General features: G+C 38.3%; 1 protein-coding gene and 1 pseudogene across 1 annotated transcript in view; one reads left to right on the forward strand and one right to left on the reverse strand.

Moving 5' to 3' along the window:
- WAC (WW domain containing adaptor with coiled-coil) overlaps nucleotides 1-20,822 on the forward strand; it is a 121,218-nt gene that overhangs the window by 26,786 nt on the left and 73,610 nt on the right.
- On the reverse strand, nucleotides 17,331-17,875 carry LOC102811175 (annotated as a pseudogene).

Below are 20,822 nucleotides of genomic sequence, written 5' to 3' on the forward strand. Positions count from 1 at the left end.
TCTTATGCTTGTCTTTTATAACCTTATATTTGAATATTGAAAATCTTTTCAGACCACTTATATGTGCTTAGAACTTCTCATATGTGGTGCTCCATTTCCTTCGCCCTTGAGAGTCACTGTTCTAATTATTTTGAACTAGTGATTCATTGTGTTGCAAATTTATTCCTGAAGTGACTATAAAATTAACTGAAGATCATTTTGTATGGGGGGGAGCATAATTTCTTCTATGGGCATACTGTAGCTTTTGAAACTAGTGCATTTGAGCAGTAATGCTGTGATTTGTAAAAAGTAAGCCAATTAGAATGTAGATTCCTCGAGAGAATATAAGCTATTCTAGTCCAGTAATTCAGAGTTCATAGACTGTTTTTTTGAAATGGAATTCTCTACTTGTAAAACTAAGAGCAACAGTAGATTAGTACCAGATTCTCTGTAGTCTCACCTTATTTTTTATTTGAAATAATACTAACTAGCTTTCCTTCTATTTTACTTTTCACTGAATTATTCATTGGTTTTAGTAGTCAAATCTAATTTCAGTTATGAAAGAATTAGCTTGAGATACTTGAGTAAATATGATACAGACTATAGACTCTGAAATGGTTTCTCAAAGAGTGGTAATATTCTGAGATTTTGCATTGGAACTTCCTTAAGGTAGAGGTTTTGATGGTACCTATCTGTCTCCCCACCCCACCCCTTTTTGGTTTGTGAATACCGTTTACTTTTTAAAAAATTATACTATTTGTCATGTTTCCAATTCTTTCAGTGTATATTCCTAAAGATGTGTGTGGTTTTAAAAAAAATACCCTCTGACTTTGGAACGCCTTTGTCAGTTTTTATAGATGCTGGCATGGTATATTTACAGTTTTCCTCTACTAAGGCTCAGAATTGATAGAAATAGGTGAAGAAATTGAGACTTCTTGGTCAGAGTAGTATTTAAGATTTGGGATTTTTGGTCCCATTTCTTTACAAAGGAGCCCTAGAGTTCCTGTGGGTTAGGTATTGAACTGCTAACTTACAAGATTGATGTTTCAAGCCCATCCTTAGGAGAAAGATGAGACTATTTGTTCCTGTAAAGATTTACAATCTTAGAAGAATTGGAATCTTTTAATGGTAGTGGGCTTGGGGTTTTCTATACAACATGTTTATATTCTTTGTAGTCTTTTTAGTGTAAATTTAGTGTTAATGGAGGAAAGAATTGAAGCATATATGAGGGTTAACTCAAAAAGTGTTACTATAAAATCATAGACACCTATATTAAAAAATGACAATATGTGAAGCTATGGTTTCTCCACATAATCCTTCTCTATGTAAGTTTATATATAAGGAGCTCTGGTAGCGTAGTGGTTACGAATCGGGCTGCAAACCTTAAGGTCAGCGGTTCGAAACTACCAGCCGTTCCATGGGAGAAAGATGAGGCTTTCTACTCCCGTAAGGATTTACACCCTGGGAAACCCTGTACAGGGTTGCTATAGGTCGGAACTGACTCGACGGCACTTAACAACAACAACAATGTAAGTTTATAAATTGCTGAAGGTGGTTTTTCATCTCTCCAAGACTTCCCTAAAGAATTCTGCACTCTTAGATTTACACCAGACTTCTGGTATGGCACTGTAGGATCAGCACTGGACAGCAAACCACAACACAAGATCCACAATTCAAACCCACCAGCTGCTCCTTGGAAACCCTGTACAGGGTTGCTGTGAGTCGAAACCAGCTCAATAGCACTTAATAATAACAAGATTTACACCATGTCAAAACAGCAGTTTTGGCACCCTGAAAGGAGTCAAATTGTCTTCCTTTTAAATGGTTCTTTGAGTTTAGGGAGCAAACAGGTATCTGAAGGGGTAAGCGCAGAACTTTCAGGTGGGTGGTTTGGGTAAAGTTTGTCTGTGATTCTTGTAAGACAAGTCTTGGCTACTGTCAAAGAAGGAGCAAGTGATTGTCATGATACAAAAAAAATTTCTTGAAGCAACTTTTCCTGGCTTTTTTTCTCAGCAATGAAGTTTTCAAGTTTCTAAAGACTTTTTCATAATAATCCAGCCTTTAAAGGAGCTCTGGTAGTGTAGTGGTTATGAATCGTGCTGCGAACCGCAAGGTCAGCAATTTGAAACTACCAGCTGTTCCTTGGGAGAGAGGAGGCTTTCTCCTCCTGTAAAGATTACGGCCTCAGAAATCCTGTACAGGGTCTCTGTGAGTCAGAACCGACTCTATGGCACACAACAACAGCTGTTGTTTGGACGGTTTTTTGGAAGGCCCCCCTAGTGAGTATATTACTGAGAGACAAATACATTACTGAGAGAACTTGTCTGTAGCCATCCACTGATCATAGAGACCTGTTTAAACACATTTTATTTAGAATAGATCCCTGCATTATGGACTGGACCCTAGTAGCAGTTCTGTTTGAGTTTTGTAAAAGAGTCTAATTGCTTTTCTCCTTGGAGATCTGACTGGAGCGACACTGTTAGGATAGGCACTGGAAAGCCACTCCTCGGAAACCCTGTACAGGGTCACACTGAGTTGGAACCAACTTAACAGCATTTAACAATCACAGCCAACATAACGTTAGTTTTGTGCAGTGGTATTTCAGAAGACCCTTATTGGATGACCCTTGGGGGTTTTCTTTTTTTTCTTCTGTTGCCACTTTTCTTGAAATAAGTCTCTCCCCACCCCCAAAAAGAGATCTTCAGAGTTTCAATGTACAAATCAAGCATTGTGTTAAAAAAAACTTTAATTACAACACTTCAAGTCAGCTGTTTGGGCATCCTCAGTGGATGTTATTTTGTGACTGCTGTACTTCATTCATCATCATGTTTTCAGGGTTCATCCATGTTGAAGCAGTGTACATGTCTTTTTTTCTTTTTTTTCTTTATGACAGAGTAATATACCATTGTGTGTACCACATTTTACTTACTCAGTTATCTTCTGATGGGTATTTTAAGTTGTTTCCTTTTTGGCTACTGTGTATTGTACTGCAAAGAGCATTGGTATGCACATATCTTTGTGTTTCTGCTTTCAATCTTCCTAAATACATCTGGAGTCCTGCTGTGCTGCTGCGGGTTAATACATTCCTAGGAATGGAATTGCAAGATCTTATCGTGCTGTTGAGTCCTGGTGTGGTGCTGTGGGTTAATGCGCCAGGTTGCAAAGCCGTTTGAACTGCAGGGTCAGCAGTTCAAGCTCACCAACTGCTCCTTGGAAAAAGCCTATGCAGGGTCACTATGGGTCAGAGCAAACTCGACAACACTTAACTATATAGTGCTGTAAGATAAGCACTGGCCTGTTAACCGCTTGGTTGGCTGTTCAAACCCACCAGCTACTCTTGAAAATGAGTTGGTACAGACTTAACAGCACACAATCAAAGCAAAATGCTAATTTTATTATAAACGTTTTGAGGAATTTCCAAATTGTTTTTCACAGCAGCTGGTTTTTATTTCATATCTTAACTATCTTGGTTAGAGATAAAGTTACAGCTTATTAGAGTTTTAGTTTTGCATTTCCATAATGACTCTTGATGCTTGTTTATCTTTTCATGTGCTTGTTAAGTGCCATAGAGAGTCAGTTCACACTCTTAGGGATCCTGCACAGGATTTCCAAGAAGCAGCTGGTGAGTGTGAACCACCCATCTTGTGGTTAGCAGTCCAAAGTTTATCCTATAGCATCACACCAGGACTTTTTCTTTTTGGTGAGATGTCTTTTCAAGCCCTCTGCTTATAAATTGAGTAAAGGTTTGTAGAACAGATCATTAGCTTTACATTCAGTAAATCATTTACTTTGTTTCATTATAATGATTCCAAACCACTCCATGTACCATCAGCTAATAGTAGTTATCTCTATTCACTTTAATTCTTCTCTGTGTCTTCCCCTACCTTGATTATGTTTTAATTGGGTGGTCTGTGCTTTCGTTAAGCTATAGGAGTTCTTTTACTTCTGAATATTAAAGCCTTATCAGATATATAGTTCCCAATCTGTAGTTTGTCTCTTGACTTTGTAGATAAAGTCCTTTGATGAACAAAAGTTTTTATTTTTGATAAGTTGCATTTGCCTAATTTTTGCTTTTCATTCTGTTTTGTATCTTACGAATCCATTAATTATTGCCTTTTGTTTTCTTTTAAGAGTTTATGGTTTTCACACTTACCTTTAGGTTCCTGATTGATTTAAGTTGATTTTTTTTTTTAATGGTGTGAAGTATGGATCCAACTTTCATTCTTTTTTTTTTTTGGGCCATGTGGAAGTCCAGTTATCCCAGCACCATTTCAAAAGAGATCTTTAATTTCTCCACCTTTACCAAAAAGAAATTGACCAAAGATGTTTAGGTTTATTTTTGCACTCTCAATTCTATTCCATTGGTTAGTATGTTGCATTATATTACAACCACCACCACTGCTAGTCTGTTTTGATTACTATAACTTAAATAGTAAGTTTTAAAATTTGGGAATGCAAATTCTCTTGCTTTACTGTTCTTTTTTAAGACTGCTTTGTTTGGGGCCCTTGATGTTATATATCACTGAGGATGGCTTTTCCCTATTGGAATTTTGATGGAGAGTGGATTGACTCTATAGATGGCTTTGAATAATAATGACATCTCAACAATATTAAGTCTTCTAATCCATAAACGTGATATGTCATACCATTTATTTAGGTCTTTAATTTCAGTAATAGCTTATAATTTTCAGTGTACAAGTCTTTTCTCTTTGTTGTTAACTGCTGTGGAGCTAGTTCCAACTCAGCGACCTTGTATAGGATGCTAGTGGGTTTACACCACTGACCATATGATTAGCAGTCCAGTGCTAATCTGACAAGTAACACCAGGATTTTTTCTTGGGTATTTTATTCTTTTAGATGCTCTTAGGGATTCAGTTGGGTATCCCCCTAAAATATGTGTCCGTTTTGTGGTCTGATGTAATTATACTATGTTTTGCTATGTGTTGTAAATCTTAACTTCTGTGACATTAAGGTGGGGTCTTGTGGCATTGTAGGATTGGCACTTGACTGCTAACTACAAGGTTGGTCAACCCTGAAAACCTATACAGGGTCACTATGAATAGGAATCAACTGACTCAACAGCACTTAACATCAACATGAGGCAGGATAAGAGGCTGTTCTGTAAATGAGGCAGGATATAATCTTCAGAATTAGATTGTATTTGAGTGAAGTCCTTTAGGCTAAGGACTGGACTTCTAATTGCAAGATCAGTAGTTCATACCCACCAGCCACTTGTTGAAAACACTGTACAGGGTTGCTATGAATCACAACCAACTCAACTGCACTGAACAACAGCAACAACAGTCACAACAACCAAAGGGTAAACAATTGAGCAGAGATACAGAGACTTCACTACCACTGAAAAAGAAGAGTTGGTAATAAAGCATGGTTTTTGGACCTGAGGTCCCTGTCCTGAGAACCTAAAACCCAAGGGAGGATTGATGCCAAGATACAAGGAGATCTCTAGGCCCACATATGTTGAAAGGAGACAGGCACTTTACCCTAGAGCTAACAGAAAGCCTTCTGCTAGAGTTGGTTTGGTACCCTAAATTTGGACTTAGCTAACTATGCTGTCAGAATGAATACTGTTAAGCCATCTACTTGTGTCATTTCTGTTATAGCAGCACTAGATAATTAAGATGTTGTTATCTTAATTATCTTAATTAAGATAAATGCCATTGTGTTCATTCTGACACACAGCAACCCTATGTAGGGTTTCTGAGGAGCAGATGGTGTGCTTGAACTACTACTGACCTTGTGATTAAAACCGATTTTGTAGTCCAGCGCATTAGCTCACAGCGCCATACCAGGACTCCAGATAGATGCTGTTAAAACGGGAATTGTTTTCTTAACTTTGTTTTTAGAATGCTCTGTATCACTATATAGAAACCCTATTGATACATGTGTTGGTCTTGCATCCTGTCATTTTGCTAGAATAGTTTAACAGCTCTAGTAGCTTTGCTGTTGGGATTTTCTATATATAGGATCATGTCACTTGCAAATAAGAATATTTTACTTATTGCTTAATTTGGTACTTTTTCTTTTCTAATTGATAGGGTTAGGATAAGTGTTGAGAGCAGGCATTCTTGTCTTGTTCCTGATCTTATTGGGAAATCTCTCAGTCTATTGAGGATGGTATGATGGTAACTGTGGATTGTTCATAAATGCCTTTATCAGATTGAGAAATGTCACTTTCATTCCTAGCTAGGTGAGTGTTTTTATCTTGAAAGGATGGATTTTTGTCAAAGGCCCTTTCTGCGTTTTTTGAGATGGTCATGCAGTTTTTTTCTTGGTTCTATTAATATGACATACAGTTTTGATTGATTCTTGATTGTGATGTAGAATCCTATTATGCTTAAAGATTTGGTTTGCTCTTGGAGTTGTTGTTAGTGCCATCAAGTCAGTTCTGACTTATACCGATCCTGTTATAGGGTTTCCAAGAAGCAGCTGATGGATTTGAATAGCTGACCTTGTGGTTCGAAGTCCATTGCTGATCCTACACCAGGAGTGCCCCATAAATGTTATAGCCTTAAAAAACCTTACGAGGCAGTACTACTTTATCACATGGGGTTGCTATGAATTGAAATCTGACTCGATGGTATTTAACACTAACAATAGTTGCCCATAGTATATTCACTTATGATCTTTTTTATTTTTGTAGGATTATTTGTAATACTGTCACTTTTCATTTTTTATTTCCGATATATATGTATCTACTCTTTTTATTTATTTTCTTTTTTTGTTAGTCTATATAGACGTTTGTTAATTTTATTGATCTTTTTAAAAAACTTTATGGTTTCATTGATTTCTCCATATTTTTTTCTAAAACTTTTTATTGTGAATAGAGTGAACATTTATTTACAGAGCGTATCATCAGTTTTACATTCAACAGATCATACACTTTGCTTCATTACATCGTTGCAATCCCCTCCATGTACCAATAGTAAATCAGTGTACCTCTATTAAGTTTAACTATTGAAAATCTCCCTGTGTCTCATCACCCACTTCCTGTCATCTTCATCTTTCCTCTGCTAATCTCCCTCTTGTATATAAATAACATTGTTCTCAATGTTTGTTCTTTTGTGATTGACTAATTTCACTCAGCATAATGTCCTATAGTTTCAACCATGTTGTGAGGTGTTTTCACAGATTCATCATTATTCTTCAACATTTTGAGGTATTCCATTGCATGTGTGTGCCAAACTTTGTTTGGCCATTCTTCTGTTGATGGGTATTTAGGCTGTCTTAAATTTTTTTTTTTTGTCTCCATCTTTTTGCTATGTCTCTTGTAGACAGCATATTGAAGGATCCTGTTTTCTTAACTATTCTGCTCTTTGTTTCTTGACTGGAACATTTCATCCATTTACTTTCCGTGTAATTATCAATAGACATAAATAGATTATTGTCATTTTTTCTGTGTGTTTCTTTGTGGTGGCTTCTGGCTTCATTTTGTTTGTGTTTTATTTTCATTTTTTTTATATTAATGTTTACTAAATCTGCATAGAGTTTCCAAAGAGCAGCTAGTGGGTTTGAATTACTGACCTTGTGGTTAGCAGTTGAGTGCTTTATCCTACAGTACCACACCTGGACCCTGATTGATTCTTCTTGTTGTAAAGTACCATGGAGTCGTCGGTTCTGACTCATAGTGACCCTGCACAGGGTTTCCAAGGATATAAATCTTTATAGGAGCAGAAAGCCTCATCTTTCTTCCACAGAACAGCTGTTAGTTTTGTTAGAAATGAATCCCGATGTCTCATAGAAGACACTCAGTGAGACTAAATTACTTTGGCAAAGTAAAATTTACTCCTGCAAGAGGGTGCCTGCGCTTAGCCATACATACACGAACAGGCTAGTGAGCACACCGAGTGGTCAGTCCACTCGGGTTTTTAATCTTTGACGCGAGTCTCAAGGCTGTGTCTCACCCTATTGGCTAGGGTTTTGACCGCACAATCTATTCCCTTACCCGGTTGGCTAGTTCAGATTTTTAAGGCGCACATTCCTACTTTAGGAAAAGAAGAGAGGGGTCAGTCTTTGCTCCAGGCAGTAGTTTAAGGAAAAAGAAAGTTATCATAAATTCTTTACTCACTTCAGGAAGTAACCAAAGAAAAAGAGATCATAAAGTCTTTACTTCAGGAAATAAAAAAGTTACCTGAATATTATAATAAACAGGATTATAATTTTTTTCCCACAGTTTCAAACTGCCAACCTTGAGGTTAGCAGTCTGATTCATAACCATTACGCTACCTGGTCAACTCAAATGTTTTAAATTTCTTCCAGTTTGACTTTTTTTCCTTATTGCCTCCAGTTATTGTAATGTTTGTTCATACGCTGTTCCTCTTAATCTCTTTTTATTCTTTGTGTATTTCTTTCGTTCTTTGAGCCTTTTTTGTTGTATTATATATTTGACTAATGTGTTCATCAAGGATCTCAAGAATAAGAACTACACTATAAATATAGCAAGGTCAGCAGTTTAAAGCCACCAGCTGCTTCAAGGGAGAAAATTAAGGCTCTATTTTCTTGTAAAGATCTGTTCATTATTTGTTTTTATAAATGTGATTTCTCGCCCTTTTTCTTCTTCACTTGAATATAGGCCATCATTATGAGTTTCTTTGTTGTCTTGTGATTTTTGTTGTTGGGGATGGTGGGCACTTGAATTCTACCAGGTGTTAGTTGTCTTTTCCCCCCTGAATGACAATGATTTAAATGGGATAAATGTATGTAAGAAACTCTTAGGAAGCACTGTCTTCATTGTGTACTGCTTTCTTTCCAGCTCTGTGGAATTTCTATTCTAGCTTAGGCCAGATCAAGGTGTCAGTTTTTCAGAGGCTCCCATTAGTGAAAACAAGATTTATTTTGCTCTCAGGGGTCATTGCCCATAGTCGTTGGGTTATTGCTTCCTCCCCTGATCTACAAAGATTTTTGTGGCCTGCCAGATTGTAGTTTCAGTCTTTTAGGTTGCCCCTAGACTAATGAGAGAGTTTATTTTTGAACAACCTGCTAGAAGATGTGCTTATTTCAGAGGCAGAGGTTTGGATGGTGCATTGTGCACATGGGCTGAATGGCAGGTGTTGTGTGCCTGATGCCATCCATCTGCCACTGTCTGTGTGCCGCATCGGGAGGAAGAAGGATGGAAGATTGAGTAATCTGCCTGGGAGATCTGTTCATTTTAGAGCTAGAGGGCAGGGCCCTTTTCAGTGCACAGTAGACTCCTTTGATGGTTTGTGGTGTAGAGTGGCTGCAGTGCCTTTTTAAGTTTAAGTACTATATTTTCATGAAAATAGTGATTGGTTAACCATGCAGCCCCATCATCATTAGCTTCTTTTGCACACTATACACCTTATGTGGGCATGTTATATGTGAAGAATACAGTAAGTAGAATGCAAATGTTAATGATGCCTGGCTTTGCCATTTATGTAGGTGAACATGAACTTTTTAAAAGTGAAAATACCTAAAATGACTAATTGTGAAGCTGTCGACTTACATAGTTATGTGATAGAATTGAAAAAGTACTGAAGTTCAGATCATTTTGTGTCATTTCAAGTTCAAATGGTTGTGTCATTTACTGTTTATGAGCCTGATTCATTTATTCTTGACACTCAATGACATTATCCTTTCTCATAACCAAAGTACACTTACTAATACCTTAGATCTTGCCTTTGAAATAGTTCTTGTATCTCTTCACTTTTCATACGTTAGACCATGATCCTGTGTTGCCGAATTTCCTTCTTCACAATTCAGATTTCCTCATTCTCTGTGTCACAGTCTTTTGGTGTCTTCTCTTAAGGTATAAACATTGCTTTGTGCATTTACATCTTTCTGGTTCTCTGGTTCTCCATCCCTCTTTAGTGCTTCAGTTCTTTAAAGATTTGAGAATGATCTCCTGCCTTGGATCCTTCACACATACATGTTTTTTCCTTCAGTCCCATTTGCCTGGTCAACTTACTGTTTTGTTTGTTTGTTTTTAGGCTTCAACTTCCTTTAACCCCTTAACTCCCAATTGATATTAGTTCACTACATCCCTTATCACATGCAGCTCTTCATAATTACTGTATTGTCCAAAACACTGATCTTCTCATTTTGCCCTCCCAAACCTTCTATTCCCACAACTTGTGCTTTTTTTATCCTTTTCAAAAGATTTCTACTAAAGTATATAGAATGATAAATTTTCTATTTAAATAATTTATAAATGTACAGACTAGTGACACTGGTTAAAATTTCACCATGTGTATAACCATCACTACAATTTGTTTCCCAAAGTTATTTGCTGACCCAAATAGAAACTTAGTACTCTCTAAGCAATAATTCCCTGTTTCTCCCTCCCTGGATCCCTGGTAACAAAGAGACTTTTGAAATTATACATTTGCTTTTCATATTTCATATACTTTAGACTATACAATTCCTTTTGTGTCTGTTTTACTTAGTATTTAAAAAATACATCCATGTTGTAGCACAAATCAGAACTTCATTTATCTTTACGGCAGAATAATTCACCATGGTATCTATGTATACCACATGTGGTTTATTCATTTATCTGTTGAGGATCGTTTGGGTTGTTTCTATTTTTTTTGCTAATAAAAATAATGCAGCATTGAACATTGGAAAATTCAATTCTTGATTGCTGAATCTAGTTAAAGGGTTGTATATGTGAATGCTCATTGCACTATTTTTTTTTTTTTTTTTAAGTTTTTATTGTGAGGTTTACATGGGAGAACATCAGTTTTACACTCATCCTATCATATTTCATTTCATTGCAATGATTACAATCCCCTCCATGCATCATCAAGTAACCCCACAGGGTATATACCACACAGGCCCACCCCCTTCCCCCAAGCTGCCAGCACACAGCCCTTCTCCCTCTCTGAGTCCAGTGTCCCCAGTCTCTCCATCTGTCCAGGTCATCTTCTCTGTCTCCATCCCTGGCATCACTGCCTCTCTGGATAGGGTCATGCTCTCCTTTCTCTTCTTCTCACTTGATGGACCCAGGGACATCCGCTCCTGGGCTGCAAAGTCAATCACTCTCCTCCTTTTGTCAAAAAAACATCTACCTCTATATTTCCTACCCTCACAGTCCGTCTTGATGGCAATTAGTCGCTATTGTACCACAAGAGTCTTATACCCATTTCCTTTCGCCAGCCTGGTCTCAACAGATTGGAAATCTTTCAGTGGTGATTCTACCTTTCCCTGCCCCGTCTGGAACTAGGCTCCCTCTTGAAAACTTGTAAGCCAGTCACTTCTTGCTTTTATAGGCACCCCCATTTTGGGTAGCCAGTGTCTTATGTTTCCCAACCCTGTGTACTGTGGATGGTGGGAGTGATCCTCGCTGTAAAGATTTGTTCCCTTTTTTGAGCAACTGCATCCATAAGTATAGGTAAAGTTTATCAAATTGTCGCAGGTTACTCTTATTTTGTTTTTCCCCTCTTCTTTCTTCTAGTCGAGTTCTGATCAGCCAGCCATCTAAGCCAGGTCAGATGGGTACTATCTGCAAATATGGGTGTCCTTGTGCATGTCCCCTCACTTCATATCAGCTGGCTGCCTCACTCTCCACTCTTAATCCTCTGTGGCCATGTCACTGCCTCTGGGCCCAGAAGTCCCCGGGTCTTGCCGTATTGCTGGCCATCCAGGTCTCCACCCAGGTTCACGGGGGTCTATTGAATGTGGTCGGGCTTAGCTCACAACTTCATTGCTGTTTTTTCCCCCCTTCCCTTATTGGTGACCAGTGTGGTCAGCAGCCAGGCCACCTGCCTGTTCATGTATTCCCCTTGAAAATCTCAGTCTTGGAATGGAGGTTTGCTCTGATGAGGGATCCTGACCACTTGCCTTGATGGCTCCTGGACGAACGGCTTACTTGTTCTTGTGGTAATCAGTCAGACTGCCGTTATTGTTTAGGATTTTTCCTGCCAGTCTTTCTTTTATGAAGTATCTTCTGTTCTTAGCGGCTGGTCTACTCATCCTTTCCAGTGGACATGTCCTACCTCAGTCGGTTCTGCATGGGGTTCTAGATTTCACCTATGGTCTTGTGCAATGTAAAAGCTCCACAGGAAGTCTCTTTCACTGGGCAACTTCTAGCCCCCTTTAAGGTATTCCAGTCAGTTATAGGCTGAAGACTTAAAGCTTTCTGTAGTGATGATTCTGGCTATTCCTTTCTCCCTACCTCATGTGTCTATTTTACATTGGTAGGCAAGGGAAACCAAGATTAAAAAGACAGGCAAGCATCTTAACACTATTCCCCTTTTACCTCTTCAAACTGACATGCAATATTCACCAAAACTACCTATAGATTGCTCATGTGGAGCTGTAGGATAAGCATTGGAGTGTGGCGCTGTAGGCTAATGAGTGAGACTGCAAAGTCACTTGAACTGTAAGGTTGGGGTTCAAGCTCACCAGCTGCTCCTTGGAAACCCTATACAGGGCTGCTATGGGTTGGAATCGACTCGAGGGCACTGAACAACAACAACAATATACAGGGATGCTATGAGTTGGAACTGACTTGATGACACTTAACTACAGCGAAGGACTCTTGGTGTGGTGCTGTGGGATAAGCACTGGATTGTGGACCACAAGATAAGTAGTTCAAACCCACCAGCTGCTTCTTGGAAACCCTATACAGGGTCGTTTTGTGTTGGAATCGACTTCACAGCACTTAGCACCTACAGCAATAGACTGGAATAAAGTATTCAAGAAACGTTGTTGTCATTAAGTGCCTTCAAGTAGGTTCCAACTCATAGCTATCCTGTATTGGATTTATGAGGAGTAGCTGGTGAGCCTGAACTGCTGACCCTTGCAGTTCAAAGTGACCTTGCAGTCCAGGGTATTAACCTACATTTTGTTGTTAGGTGCCATTGAGTTGGCACTGACTCATAACGACTCTATGCACAACATAACAAAACAGTGCCAGGTCCTGGGCCAACCTCAAAATTGTTGCCACGCTTGAGACCATTGGTGCTGCCATTTTGCCAATCCATCTCTCTGAAGGTCTTCCTCTATTTCTCTGACTCTCCACCCTACCAAAACATGATGTCCTTCTCCAGTGACTGGTCCCTCCTGACAATACATCTGAAGTATGAGAGACTTAAGTTTGGCCATCCAGGCCTCCAATGAGCATTCTGGCTGCACTTCTTCCAACACAGATGTCTTGGTTCTTTTGGCAGCCCATGGTACTTTCAATATTCTCCAAAACACTAACTCAAAAGCATCAATTCTTCTACGGCCTTCCTTATTTACTGTCCAGCTTTTGCATGCATATGAGGTTATTGAAAATAGCATGGCTTCGATCAGTCGCACCTCAGTACTTAAATTGACATCTTTGCTATTCAGCACTTTAAAAAGGTCTTGTGCAGCAGATTTGCCTAATGCAGTATGTCATTTGATTTCTTGACTGCTGCTTTGCTGAGTGTTGATAGTTGATCCAGGAATAATGAAGTCCTTGACAATTTCAGTCTTTTCTCTATTGATAAGAATGTTATTTATTGGTCCAGTGGTGAGGATTTTTGTTTTCTTTATATTGAGATGTAATCCATAACAAAGGCTCTGCTCTTTGATCTTCATCAGTAAATGTCCTCTTAACTTTCACCAAGCACGGTTGTATCATGTTCATATCATAGGTTGTTAATAAGTCTCTCTACAATCCTAATGGCACGTTTTTCTTTATATAACCCAGTTTCTCAGATTATTTACTCAACATACAGATTAAGTAAGTATGGTGAAAGAATACAACCTTGTCACCCACCTATCTTAATTTTAAACCATTCACTGTTCCCATGTTTTGTTCAAACAACTGCCTCTTGGTCCATGTACAGAGATTCCTCATGAGTTTTGGTCCTTTGTCCAAGATTGATGGACTGTATGTGGATGGATTTACTTCTGGGTTTTCAGTTCTGTACCATTGATCTATTTGTCTTTTGCTGTGCTGGTACCAGGCTGTTATGACCACTCTGAGTGGGTTAAATCAGGAAGTGACACGCCTCCAATTTTGTTGTTCTTCCTAAGCAGTGCTGGGCGTATCTAAGGTTTCTTTCCTTTCCATATACAGTCCATGATCATTTTTTCCATCTCTTTAAAGAATGATGTTCAAATCTGGATTGGGATTGTGTTATGTCTACAGATTGCTTTGGGTAGTATTAACATGTTAACAATGTTGAATCTTCTATCCATAGTATATTCTTCTTCCATTTTTGTCACTCTCTTGGTTTCTTGTAGCGTATTGTTTTCTTTGTATAGGTCTATAGTTCTTCTGTTTATAGTTAGATATATTCGTAAGTATTCTATCTTATTGGTGGTTATTATAAATGGGAATACTTTCCTAATTAACATTTTCAGAGCTGTCATTATTAGTGTATAGGAATCCAACTAATTTTTGTATATTGATCTTGTGACCTGCCACTTTGCTCAATCTTTGAATGAGTTCCAATAATTTTTTTTGCTGAGTCTTTAGGATTTTCTGTGTATAGGATTGTATCATCTTCAAATTACATATTGTTTCTTCCCTGCCAATTTAGATGCCTTTCATTTCCCTTTCTTCCCTTACGGCTCTGGCTATGACTTTCAACACAGTATTGTATAGGAGTGGTGATTAAGTCTTTTCTTGCCTGGTCCTGTTCCCAAAGGGAAATAAATGCTTTTAAATTTCTCTCCATTAAGAGTGATGGTGGTTACTGGATTTACATGTATGTTCTTAATTATGTTGAGAAATTTCTACTTTGTAGAATGCTTCTACCAAGAATGGAAATAGGATTTTGTCAAATACCCTTTCTGCATTAATTTTTATGATCATATGCTTCTTTTCTTTTGTTTTATTTATGTGGTGAATTCTGTTAAATGTTTTTATAATATTGAACCATCCTTAGCATCCCTGGTATGAACTCCACTTGGTCATGATATTTTTTTTGATATGTTGAAATTCTATGGACTAGGATAAAAAACCTTATACAGTGTCACTGTGAGTCAGAACTGACTTGACAGCAGTTAACAACAACAGGATTTTGTTGAGAATTTTTGCATCTATGTTCTTGAGTGATGATGTTGTTATGTGCCGTGGAGTCGGTTCCGACTCATAGCGACCATGTCATGTACAGGGTTTCCGAGGCTATAAATCTTTACGGGAGCAGAACACCTCATCTTTCTCTTGCCGAGCAGCCGGTAGTTTCAAACTGCTGACCTTAAGGTTTACAGCCCGATTCGTAACGTCTATGCTACCAGAGTGATAGTGGTCTATAATTTTCTTTTTTAGTGATGTTCTTGCCTGGTTTTGTTAGGAGGGTCATGCTCAGTTTATAAAATGTATTCTTGAATTTTTCATCCTTTTCTGTGTTTTGGAATAGATTTAATAACATTGGTGTCAACTCTTATCTGAGTATTTTGTTAAATTCACCAGTAAAGCCATCTGGGCCTGAACTTTTTTTGTTTGGAGCTTTTAATGACCTGATAAATTTCTTCTTTTGTTACAGGTCTGTTCAAATTTTCTACTTCACTCTGTGTTAGTTTAGGTAGGTAATGCATTTCTTAAAATGTATCTATTTCTTGATTTTAAAATTTATTAGAATACAACTCTTAATAGTATTCTGTGATTTTTAAAATTTCTTTTGGTTCTGTTGTGACAGCACCCATATCGTTTATTATGCATGTTGTGTTTACTTCCTCTTTTGTTAGATTTGTCAGTGGTTTATCAATTTTCTTAATAATTTTAAAGAACCAAATTTTTGTCTTGATTCTGTTTTCCTGTTTTCTAATTAATATATTTTTGCCCTAATCTCCCTTTGTTCTGGTGATTGTAGGCTAACTATGCTTGTCTTTTTCTGATTGTTAGAGATAATTTTGTTGATTTTAGTTCTTTGTTTGGATGTTTGGTTTATGGCTATAAATTGTCCTCTAAGCACTGCCTTTCTGTGTTCCAAACATTTTTGGCATATGTGTTTTTCTCATTTGCTTCAAGGAGTTTTTTATTTAATAATATTCTATTTACCCAGTAGCTTTTAGTCATGGTGGTTAGTTTCCATGTATTTGAACTTGTTTCCATGATTTTCCTGTTGTTGATTTCTAATTTTATAACATTGTGATCTCACAAGGTGGTTTGTAGTATTTTTGTGGTTTTAAATTTATTGAGCGTTGGCTTTGTGGAGTCTAACTTACCATGTAGTATGTTCTGGAGAATGTTCCATGTGTCCTGGAAAAGACTGTGTGTTGTGCTGTTGGGTTGAGTGCACTCTATAATAATCTATGAAGTCAAATAACCTGATTATGTTGTTTAGTTGGCTCTATGTCTTTGTTGAGTTTCTTACTGGTGGTTCTGTCCTTTTGAAAGTGGTGTGGTGCTGTGGGATAAAGTGTGGGATCACAAGGTTGGTTTGAACCACAAAGTTGGCAGTTCAGACTCACCAGCTGCTCCTTGGAAACCCTATACAGAGTTGCTATGAGTTGGAACCAACTCAGTGGCACTTAACAACAGCTGTTTTTGTAGAGTTGCTTTTTTCTTCAATCCTATTAGAATTTTTATGCATTTTGTGACTCTTTTCACTGTAAGTTGAAATTCACTTGATGACACCTAAAAGCAACATATAAAACAACGCACAATTTTTTTTTTAAACAACCAACATCAATTAGAAAGTAAAGCCATTGTTTTAAACTAGTTATGGAATAGAGAATTTTCTTTGGGTAGGTTTTTTTTTGGGGGGGATGGAAGAAAAACTTTAATTGCTGTTGCAAAAAACATCAGCATGAAACGAAATTTCAGTAACATTCATAGAGAAACTATGTTCTAGAAACTGTAAGTAATGGGATGTAAAATTCTGGCAGCAATTTAATAGAACAGTCCCTGAGGGTTTGGCTGAGGTCAGCACCTAATGAGGAAAAAGCCTTATCTGTGGGGAATTTTGGGTGACACCTGGAGAAATATTATGCTGTGCATAAACCAAATTGAATTATTTTCACAGTAAAAGGTTTTTTCTACAGGCACTTCAGTTTCACAGCAAGCATGACATAGAATACCTTAACACAGAAGAGAGCATTCATGAAAGATACCTAAGTCTTTTATATAATAATGCATACAATTTAAAACAATTACACTATGATTATATCTAGGACTTTCTGCAACTACAAGGTGATGGCTATGGAAAGCATGGACTCTGGTATTAAAACCTAGAAAGCAGCCACCACCTTATTCTATGTGTGTTCCTCTTTTTGCATTTAAAAAAAAAAAAATCGCCCCGCCGTCCCCCTTCCCCGCCGCGCACGGGGGTCGGGTCTCTCGCTGGGTCTGCCCCCAGGCCGCGGTTTCTTGCGTCGCCTCGCGTCGTCAGGCGCCTAGCAGCCGACTTAGAACTGGTGCGGTCCAGCGGGGGAAGAATCATTTTTCTTAATCAACTCTGCTGTTGCTGCTGCTTCTTAGCAAAACTGGTAAAACAAAGATGTAATCATTGAACATTAGCACTCTGAAAATCAAGACACTTAAAACCGTCAATCTTCTGGGGTGAAGAAAGCAATGTGCAACATTTAGAACTTTGATTTACAAACAGCGTGGTCACAAATTTTCCTGGCGTGAAGACTTCCACAACTTTCTTGATCAGATCATTGTAGGAGGTCTGACTTAGGTTTGTTTCAAAGCTGACATAAGAAAACTCTGGTTCTGGAGTGATGTGAACAAGTTCCATCTAATGTTACTCCATTCATTAAATACCCACAAGGATTGAAGAGTGGCCTCAATGACAGAATCTGGTATCAAGTCACAAATTCCACTTTGACATCGTTTGCAGTCACAGCATCTTTCATGTAGAACTGGTCTATAACTGTTGAGTAAACCTCACTCATCAGAATTTCCAGGGTTGGATCTGGCTGCCTGATAACCTGACTCTCTGGGAAATCCAAAGTATACAATTACCAGCAGTCAGAATTCATAATGTCCCATACAATCTGCTGTGCAATATGGGAAAATTGGCATTAAGAAATTCTGTCTTCTGGAAATTCCGGTGTGAATATTCTTAAGATAATAAAAAGTTTTTAATTGAGTCCACACTGGACTGCGAACAACAAGGTTGGCAGTTTAAATCCAGCAACTACTTCTTGGAAACCCTATACAGTGTCACTCTGAGTTAGAACTGACTCATCAGCACTAAACAACAACAAAACTATGTTACAGTCACTCAATATTCCAGACAACAAGAGTTAAATCTACCTTCCAGGTACTGATGTTTTTGTGGAAGAGATACATAAGAAACAAAGCCTGCCTTGTAGAGCAGTAAAGTTTGTCATGGGGAAATAGGATATGTTTGGCACAAGTTAACAGTATGTATGAACGCCTTATGCTAAGAGAACATTTGGTGTATTTAAACAAGAAGATAGCCACCAATGTTTTTAGAGTGAGGAAGCAATTCAAGTAGCAAGAGCCAGATGTTTCTAAAAGAACTTACACATTTCCGCTGAACAAGACCTAGTCATTGGAGGATCTTGAGTAACATCAGCTGTGTTGTTGTTGTTAAATGCCTTTGAGCTAGTTCCAATTTCATAGCGACCCTGTATATGGTTTCCAAGGAGCAACTGTTGAGTTTGAACCACTGACTGTGTGTCCAGTGCTTTACCCCACAGCACCACACCAGGACTCCAACATAATCTGAGGAAGAAGAAATGTAGATTAAGAGATTATTGCAGTAGTCAGCAATGTGAGACAGTGTGGTGGCTTCAGTTATGATGGTAACAATAGAAGTGTGATTCTGGGTATGTTTTGAAAGAATCGAGGAATGGACTGCAAGTTAAGAATTCCAGCACACTATTCTAAGCAGTTACAAACCAGTACAGTAGTATAGGTAGCTAGCATCCTAGAGTTGTTTAATGGAGAGATTTGGGCTGAAATCACCAACATATAGGTAGGATTTTTTTTAAAAAGTTTTTTTATAGATAGGATTTTAAACCAGGATGCTAGATTTGACTCCACCTCCTACAGAAAATGACTAAAGATGGATCCTCAGACTTTCAGTAAATAAATACTTCTTGATTTGCAGCCATAGGATCTCTTCCAAGTGCTGTGTTTATTGTGCACATACAGCCATAGACAATATGTAAACTAATAGATATGACCAGATATGAGTGTTAGAACATTTCCTACCACTGCTGATACAGTTAAAATTGGCTGATAGCCCAAGGTTGTAGGTTTGAGTATACACAGGCATATCAGAAGGAAAGGCCTTGTCAGCTTCCAAAAGAATCAACCATTGAAAGAAAGTCTTAAGAATCACAGTTCTAAGGTGATAACTCATGGGTCACCTTGTGTCAATGCACTCCAGTAGCAACTGGTTAACTGGTGATGATGGTTATGTGCCGTGGAGTCTGTTCCGACTCATAGCGACCCCTTAGGGTTTCTGAGGAGCAACTAGTGGGTTTGAACTGTGGACCTTGTGATTCACAGTCAAGGGCTGATTCTACAGTGCCACACTAGGAGTCCATACATAGTTGTTGTTGTTGTTAAGTACAGTGGAGTCGATCCCGACTCATAGTGACCCTGCACAGCGTTTCCAGGGCTGTTAAATCAGGAGTAGAATGCCTCATCTTTCTCCCACGGAACTGCTGGTAGTTTCGAACTGCTGACCTTGAGGTTTGCATCCCGACTCGTAATCACTACATAAATATAAATCTGTATGAAGGTAAGTCAGAGTATCACTGTTAGGGTTCCAGTTCATAAAATGCACATGTTTATTCCAAACATCCGTTTGCAAAATCAGTAGATGGCTGCACTCAAGTACTCAAACATGTTTATGTTAGTCTTGTCTCAGGGTGCCTTAAAAAAATTCCTATTAAAACAGTGGATAAATTCAAGGCAGAGAGCTTAGCTCAACAGTTTACAAGTACTGTTTGGAGATGGGGGTTGTGGTGTTCCACAGGGGCAGTCACAGGATACAGGATTATCATGGGGAGCTTATTTGTAAAGCTTTAACGAAATGGATCATCTGAAGATACATTAAATACCAAAGATTAAAGACCAGAAGAGTTGTGGGCAGACATCAAGACCATCATACATGAAGAAAGCAAGAAATCATTAAGAAGGAAAAGGTCAAAATGGATGTCAGAAGAGACACTGAATCTTGCTCTCCAAGCGTAGAGATGCTAAAGCAAATGGAAGAACTGAGGAGGTAAAAGAGCTGAACATAGCATTTCAAAGATCAGGTTGAGAAGATTAAGCCAAATATTAGAACAAAATATGCAAAGATCTGGAATCAGAAAACCAAAAAGGAAGAAACACACTCAGCATTTCTCAAATTGGGGGAACTGAAGAAAAAATTCAAGCCTCGACTTCCATAATTGAAAGATTCTCTGGGCAAATTATTGAATGATACATAAAGCATCAAGAGAAGATGCAAGGAATACATAGAGTCACCGCACCAAAAGGAAATGGTTAATGTTCAGCTGTTTCAAGAGGTAGCTATGATCAAGAGCCAATGATACTTAGAGAGGAAGCCCAAGGTGCATTGAAGGAATTGGCAAAGCACAAGGCACCAGGAATTGATGGAATAAAAACTGAAATCTTTCAAGAAAGTGAGACGACAGGAGGCACTAGCTCATCTCTGCCAAGAGATTTGGAAGACAAATATCTGGCCGACTGATTGGAAGAGATCCATATCTGTGCCCATTCCCAAATTATGTGACCCAACGGAATGCGGAAACCATTGGACAATATCTTTGATATCCCATGCAAGTAAAATTTTACTAAAGGTAATACAGAAACAGCGGCAAGCATACATTGACAGAGAACTTCCAGAGGTTCAAGCAGGATTCAGAAGAGGCCGTGAAACGAGGGATATCATTGCTGATGTCTGATGAACCTTGGCTGAAAGCAGAAAATAACAGAAAGATGTTCACCTGTG

Source organism: Chrysochloris asiatica, unplaced genomic scaffold, assembly GCF_000296735.1.
Source record: "Chrysochloris asiatica unplaced genomic scaffold, ChrAsi1.0 scaffold00172, whole genome shotgun sequence".
Classification (NCBI taxonomy): Eukaryota; Metazoa; Chordata; class Mammalia; order Afrosoricida; family Chrysochloridae; genus Chrysochloris; species Chrysochloris asiatica.